This window comes from Sus scrofa, unplaced genomic scaffold (genome assembly GCF_000003025.6).
Source record: "Sus scrofa isolate TJ Tabasco breed Duroc unplaced genomic scaffold, Sscrofa11.1 Contig1045, whole genome shotgun sequence".
NCBI lineage: Eukaryota > Metazoa > Chordata > Mammalia > Artiodactyla > Suidae > Sus > Sus scrofa.
In genome coordinates this window covers 28943-36011 of record NW_018084799.1, presented here as the reverse complement: position 1 = coordinate 36011, position 7069 = coordinate 28943, and the positions used below count along the sequence as shown (strand labels likewise).

Genomic DNA, 7069 nt, shown 5'->3' with positions numbered 1-7069 from the left:
ACGGCCAACAGGCACATGAAAACATGCTCAACATCACTGATTATGAGAGAAGTGCAAATCAAAACTACTGTGAGATATCACCTCACGCCTGTCAGAATGGCCATCATCAATAAGTCCACAAATAGCAAATGCTGGACAGGGTGTGGAGAAAAAGAGAACCCTCCTGCACTGTTGGCAAGAAATGTAAGCTGGTACAACCACTATGGAGAACGGTATGGAGGTACCTTAGAAAACTATACATACAACTATCATATGACCCCGCAGTCCCACTCTTGGGCATAGACCTGGACAAACTTTCCTTGAAAAAGACACATGCCCTGCATGTTCATTGCAGCACTAGTCACAATAGCCAAGACATGGAAACAACCCAAATGTCCATTGACAGATGATTGGATTAGGAAGATGTGGTATAGATACACAACGGACTACTACTCAGCCATAAAAAAGAACAAAATGAGGCCATTTGCAGCAACATGGATGGAACTAGAGACTCTCATACCAAGTGAAGTTAAGTCACAAAGAGAAAGACAAATACCATATGATGTCACTTACACCTGGAATCTAACATACGGCACAAATGAACTTTTCCACGGAAAAGAATATCATGGACTTGGAGAACAGACTTGTGCTTGCCAGGGGGGGACAGGGAGGGAGTAGAAGGGACTGGGAATTGGGGGTTAATAGATGCAAACGATAGCCTTTGGAATGGATAAGTAATGGGATCCTGCTGTATAGCACTGGGGACTATGTCTGGGCACTTGGGATGAAGCATGATAATGTGAGAAAAAAGAATGGATACATGTATGTGTGACTGGGTCACCTTGCTGTGCAGCAGAAAAGTGACAGAACACTGTGAATCAGCCCTAGTGGAAAAAATAGCAATCATTATAAAAAATAAAAATTTTAATTAAAAAAAGGAAAAAAACAGAAAATTTTAACTTTGTATAGTGACCGATGGTGGCTAAATTTACTGTTACCACTTTGCAGGGTATAGGAATGTCAAATCATGACATTGTACACCTGAAAATAATGTATTGTTGCATGTCAATTACACTTCACTTTAAAAAATCATGACAGTAAAAGAAACATTAAAAAGAGAAATAAATGAATTAAATAATAAAAGTAGTTTCCAGTTTTCTCAGAAATCAAATGAGTTTATTCTAAACCAAATTAACAAGAAAGGAGACTTGCTACCAACCCATATTCAGGAGGTAATTAACTGTACGTCAGAAGCATTTCCATGGAGAACTCTGTCCCAAGGAAGTTTGCCTGCTGACTCATCTGGGATAAGCATAAATGGGCTGTTTGAAAATAATGCCCAAGAGTCTCAGGAATAAAATAAATTGCACGTCTGCAAAGCACTCTGGATATTATCTACGATTGTCTTCCTAATCTGGGTTTTTTTTTCTTTGGGGCAGCATTTTATGAAATGGAAAACACACTTCCAAAGATTATTCATAAATATTCATCTGTGTACTCTAGGGTTCTCTGTCTTTCTCTGAAAGTTGGAAAAATTCAGCTGTGTTCCTTCATAATTCCTTTTGCTGCTTAAACTATAGTTATCAACATAAGGTAAGTCAAAAGACCCATTTTAAAAACTATCCATTTTTAGGGAAGGTTGGAATGTGTGTATATCATAGTAACAAATATATACTGGGAATTAAGAAAGCATTTCATTGCTGGCAGAGAGTCTTTCTAAACTTTTTGGAACTAGTTTGGTGCCTATAGAGAGCAACTAGAATTTTTTTGTAATCAGATTCTATCAGGCTATCACTTAAACCCATCTTAAAGGCATGTAAATTTGAACAAACACTATTCCTGAAAGGTATTAAATACCTAAAGGAAATGTGTAGCCTTCATCCAATCATGTGAACTTTTAAAATATGCAGTAGAAATCTGATGGGTTGACCCATCCACCTGATTTCTCCAGACATTTTGAAGTCAGAGAAAAACCTCTCCTTTCTTCTATAATATTTTCCTACACATAACTTAAAAGTCCCTGTCAATATAAATAAAATGCTGTGTGATGAGAAATGATGTACAAAAAGATACACTAGAGAAGTTCCCTTTTGGCACAGCAGCTTCAGGATCCCACACTGCTGCAGATGTGGCAAAGCCAAAACTGCAGTATGGGTTGAATCCCTGGCCTGGGAAGTTCCACTTGCCATGGGTGTGGCAAAAAAAAAAAAAAAAAAAGGATACACTAGAATGAAAATGTTAGTGGAGCTGGAGAGACAAGGGACTTTAAATATTCAAACAGAGTTCCCTGACTGCCTTTTGGATAAAGACCCATCATTGAGCATTGTCACTGCTGTGGCTTAGGTCTCTGCTGTGGCTCAGGTTTGACCTCTGACCTGGGAATGGCTGCACACTTTGGGCAATGCCAAAGCCATAAAAAATATGCACAGATAAATAGTCCCCTATGTAGGGAAGGAAAATCACTGGAAGTAGATGAAAAATTGGACAAAATATCATGATATCAGAGAATTGAAAGTAATAAAACACCAGGAGAATGACATGGAAAAGAGCAGAGTTCGAGCATAGAATTTTAGAGCTTAGCTATACATCTATGGAACCTTGAAAACTGGATTTATAGTCTCACCATCTCAATACCTCATTTAAGGGATTCATGGCTTTTTGATCTTTAGAACCTCCCTAGTCATTAGCAGACAACTGGGATGAATGATGAACAGTATCTTACAATTCAGATACTAACATTTCCTTTGTCATAAGGTTTGGAGATAGGTACTAGATGATTCATGGGTCTGAAAGGTTTACTGTAGTGTTTGGCACACAAGGCTCATTAAGGATTAGTTGGAATTATTATTATATTATCTCACTGTGCACAACAGACCTAGGGTTCTTTTGGAATCAAAGTAATATCTTAGCCCAGGGGAGTTCGATGTGACACCTCACATGATGGCCTTGAGGACTCAGAGAAACAGAGTATGTGAAAACTGTGCTTTGCCAGCCTACAAATGTAATCTGCTGCCTCTAAACCAATGACTCTCTGGTCCTCAGTGGAAATACTTTCCTCCTGTTCCAGTTCCCTGGACATAAATGTCATATTTGTAGCTACATATAAGTAAGTAAGCTGTTGATAACAGGCCAAGGCCTTACGTAAAAACAAGATAAGCCCCCGGGATAAAGAAAAATTCCTACAAGATAGATAATAAATTCTGACATGAACAATCAATGACCTGGTTTCAACAAAGTAGTTATGCAAGAAAAGGGACATCCAACAACAAATGTTTGAGTTGGGAGAAACATAATTTATAGCTAAATTCTCTCAGTTTATACTTCAGCAAGCTGTCATCTAAGGGTTTAAGTTTCTTGCTCAATTCTAATTGACCAAGATGGATTTAAACTGTAAAAGCCTTCTTAGTCCCCATGGGGATGATGTAATAATTCAACCTGCATCTGGACAAGCCTATCTAGATGATAACTAAGGGCTAGGGCTAGGTTCTCTCCACCTCCTCCTTGTGCTAGAGCTAACTCCACCCTTTCACTCTTCTTAACATTTCAGTAAGGCCTTGCAGCAGGGATCCTGAAAAAGACCTATCTGATTCCTAAGACCCAGCCACATCTACTTCATCGGGCACCTGAAGGTAGGAACCAATAAACTTAGCTGGTATTTCTGCAAACCAAGGGATGAAAGAGCATTACTTTGGAGCATCGGAAACACAGTCACTTCTGCTTGGCATTCAATCCTTACCAGAGCCCAAGGACATGCTTATTGTCATCTTTATCACACAGAGTACTAGATTCCATTTCAGAAAGGTACGGTTACTTGCTTAAGGTAGCTGTCTTTATGCTGTAGGGTCATGAGGAGAAATTAAGTCCCCTGGTGTCACATCTTTTAATTATCCTCCCCACCCACCCAAGTGACTGCACCCAATCTTCTATGAATGGATGCTTAATTGTGTGCATATACTCCCAATATATACAATTGTGTTTGTCATTTCTCAAAATCTTTCTATCTTTCCTGCCACTGCTCCGATAGAGGGGAAGCAAACTGCAGATAATGGAACGAATTAACAAAAGCCATCCAGAAGAGTTCTACTTGGCTTTGCGTATCGTCCCTGGCTGGAGCTTCCTCTGTTCATTATTCTGCTTCTAACATACCCCATGGCCATGGTAGGAAACATAGCCATCATTCTGGTGTCCATCTTAGACTCCCGTCTGCTCAGCCCCATGTATTTCTTCCTCACCAACCTCTCCTTTCTGGACATGTGCTACACCACAAGCATTGTCCCTCAGATGCTGTTTCACCTGGGACGATCGAAGAAGACAATCAGCTATCTGGGCTGTGCCGTTCAGCTTTATTTCTTCCACATAATGGGAGGCACAGAATGTCTGCTTTTGGCTATTATGTCTTTCGATCGCTACGTGGCCATCTGCAAGCCTCTGCACTACACCCTCATCATGAATCGGTGCACCTGTATCCTACTGGTGGCCACTGTGTGGCTGGGTGGAATGACCTACGCTGTCTCAGAGGCCACTGTCACATTACACTTACCACTCTGTGGTCACAACACACTGGATCACTTGGTATGTGAGGTTCCCGTTCTGATAAAGGCAGCCTGTGGTGAGAAGGGCGCCAATGAGCTCACACTCTCTGTGGTTTGCATTTTCATGTTAGCTGCGCCACTATGCTTCATTCTTGCTTCCTATGCTTCTATTGGACATGCTGTATTTAAGATTAAATCTTCGGAGGGAAGAAAAAAAGCCTTTGGCACATGTTCCTCCCATCTCATTGTAGTTTTCTTCTTTTATGGTCCAGGCATTAGCATGTACCTTCAGCCCCCTTCCTCCATCTCTAGGGACCAGCCCAAGTTCATGGCTCTCTTCTATGGAGTGGTGACCCCTACACTCAACCCTTTCATCTACACTCTGAGGAACAAGGATGTAAAGGGTGCCTGGGGCAACCTGGTGAGGAGCGTTTTCACTTCCAAGTGATAGTTCGCAGACATCAAATGACATTCTTTAACAAGTGAGTAGGTATATAGGAGTTTCTCTGACAAATCATTCTTGTCTCATACTTCCCCAGATCATGGCACAGGGTCTTCTTGTCCTGTGTCCTGTTTCTCATGTTCTTTCTAATGCTCTTAGACAAAGGTGACGCATGGCTAATAATGCACCCATAAGGGCACTGTTTGTTGAAATGTATTAAAAAGAGTTCTATTCTGGTGGCACATACTAAAATTCTAATGGTGTTAAGAAGTGAATAAAGTAATAATATAAACCCATTCGTTCAAGCTAGTCACCACGGCAACTATTCATCAGTGGATTTCCTATGACAGTGTCCCTTAAGAAATATTCCACCACTTTCTGTTAGATTGGCCATGTCTACGTGGGCAGCATACTGCCACTGGGCATTCCAAGTGAGACACTCTAAACATTAGACCACTGGGCATCTATCCAGATAAAACCATTACTCGCAGACTAGTGTACTCTGATTTTCATTGCAGCACTATTGTCAATAGACAAGACATGGAAACAACCTAAATGCCCATCAACAGAGGAGTGGATCCAGAAGATGTGGTACATATACACAATGGAATATTACTCGGCCATTAAGGAACGAAATACTGGCATTTTTAGCAACATGGACGGACCTAGAAATTATCATGCTAAGTGAAGTCAGTCAGACAATCAGACACCAACATCAAATGCTTTCACTGACATGTGGTATCTGAAAAAAGGACACAATGAACTTCTTTGCAGAGCAGATACTGACTCGCAGACTTTGAAAAATGTATGGTTTCCAAAGGAGACAGTTCGGGGGGTGGGAGGATGCACTGGGGTCACAGGATGGAAATCCTATAAAATTGGATTGTGATGATCATTGTACAACAATAAATGTAATAAATTCAATAAATAAATGAATAAATAAATAAAAGAAAAAATAAATAAATAAACCTTAGGCCAACCAGGAGTCTCATGAGACAATCAGCCTCAACTTATGGAGATGCTACGGCTTCCTTAAAAACTCATTGTGGGTCGTGCTTAACAAAAAAAGTATACAGGGTTTGAATATTTACCTAAAAACCTTAAAATGTATTCTTAAATATTAAAATAAATTAAATAGGTGGGCAAAATATGTGCATAAGTTTCTTAACATTTCTTTTAAAGAGCATAAGCATGAACCTCCTGAATCAGTAAGAGAAAATTAGTGATATAATAACGAACCACAACATGTAAACATTTGGCGCATGATGGAAACAGCCAGGAATGCCTTCTGAAACAGTGCAAGAATCATTATGAGAAAGAAACAATTGATATTTCTAGAATGGAAAGCAACTGATTACTTCAACGAACACAAGTAGCTCTCTGATGCTCAGAATCTATATCATTAAAAGGTAAAAGTACCTTAGTTACAAAAATAAACTTAGTTCTAGGATTCATACTCAACCTAAAACTTCATCAAAAAATTAGTTATATTTTTAAGCAAAGAAAGGATTTTATTGTTACTTGATAATGAATTAATATGATGAGAAATCAACAGTGTTGTTTAGTGAAGACATTAACAGGTAAGAAAAACAAGAATCATTTGAACTTTTCTGACATGCATTCTGGTACAATCAAAATCTAAGCAAACTATTAATGGAAAATGGCATGTTCTTCCAAAGAAGAACCAATTGTGACCTATATCTAATTTTTTTTTTGTCTTTTTGCCATTCTTGGGCTGCTCCGGTGGCATATGGAGGTTCCCAGGCTAGGGGTCAAATCGGAGCTGTAGCCACCGGTCTACACCAGAGCCACAGCAACGCGGGATCTGAGCCATGTCTGCAACCTACACCACAGCTCACGGCAATGCTGGATCCTTAACCCACTGAGCAAGGCCAGGGATTGAACCTGCAACCTCATGGTTCCTAGTCAGATTTGTTAACCAATTTAGCCATGACGGGAACTCCAACCCATATCTAATTTTTAATTTCAAAAAAAAGATCATCTGGAGTTCCCGTTGTGGCTCAGTGGGTTAAGGACCCAATGTCTCTATGAGGATCCAGGTTTGATCCCTGGCCTCACTCAGCATAAGGACCCAGAATTTCCAGAAGCTGAGCCA

At 40.0% G+C, this 7069-nt stretch overlaps 1 pseudogene; it reads left to right on the top strand.

Annotated features, from left to right (window-relative positions):
* Window positions 1–4024: 4024 nt before the first annotated feature.
* Window positions 4025–5091, top strand: LOC110257988 (annotated as a pseudogene).
* Window positions 5092–7069: the final 1978 nt, after the last annotated feature.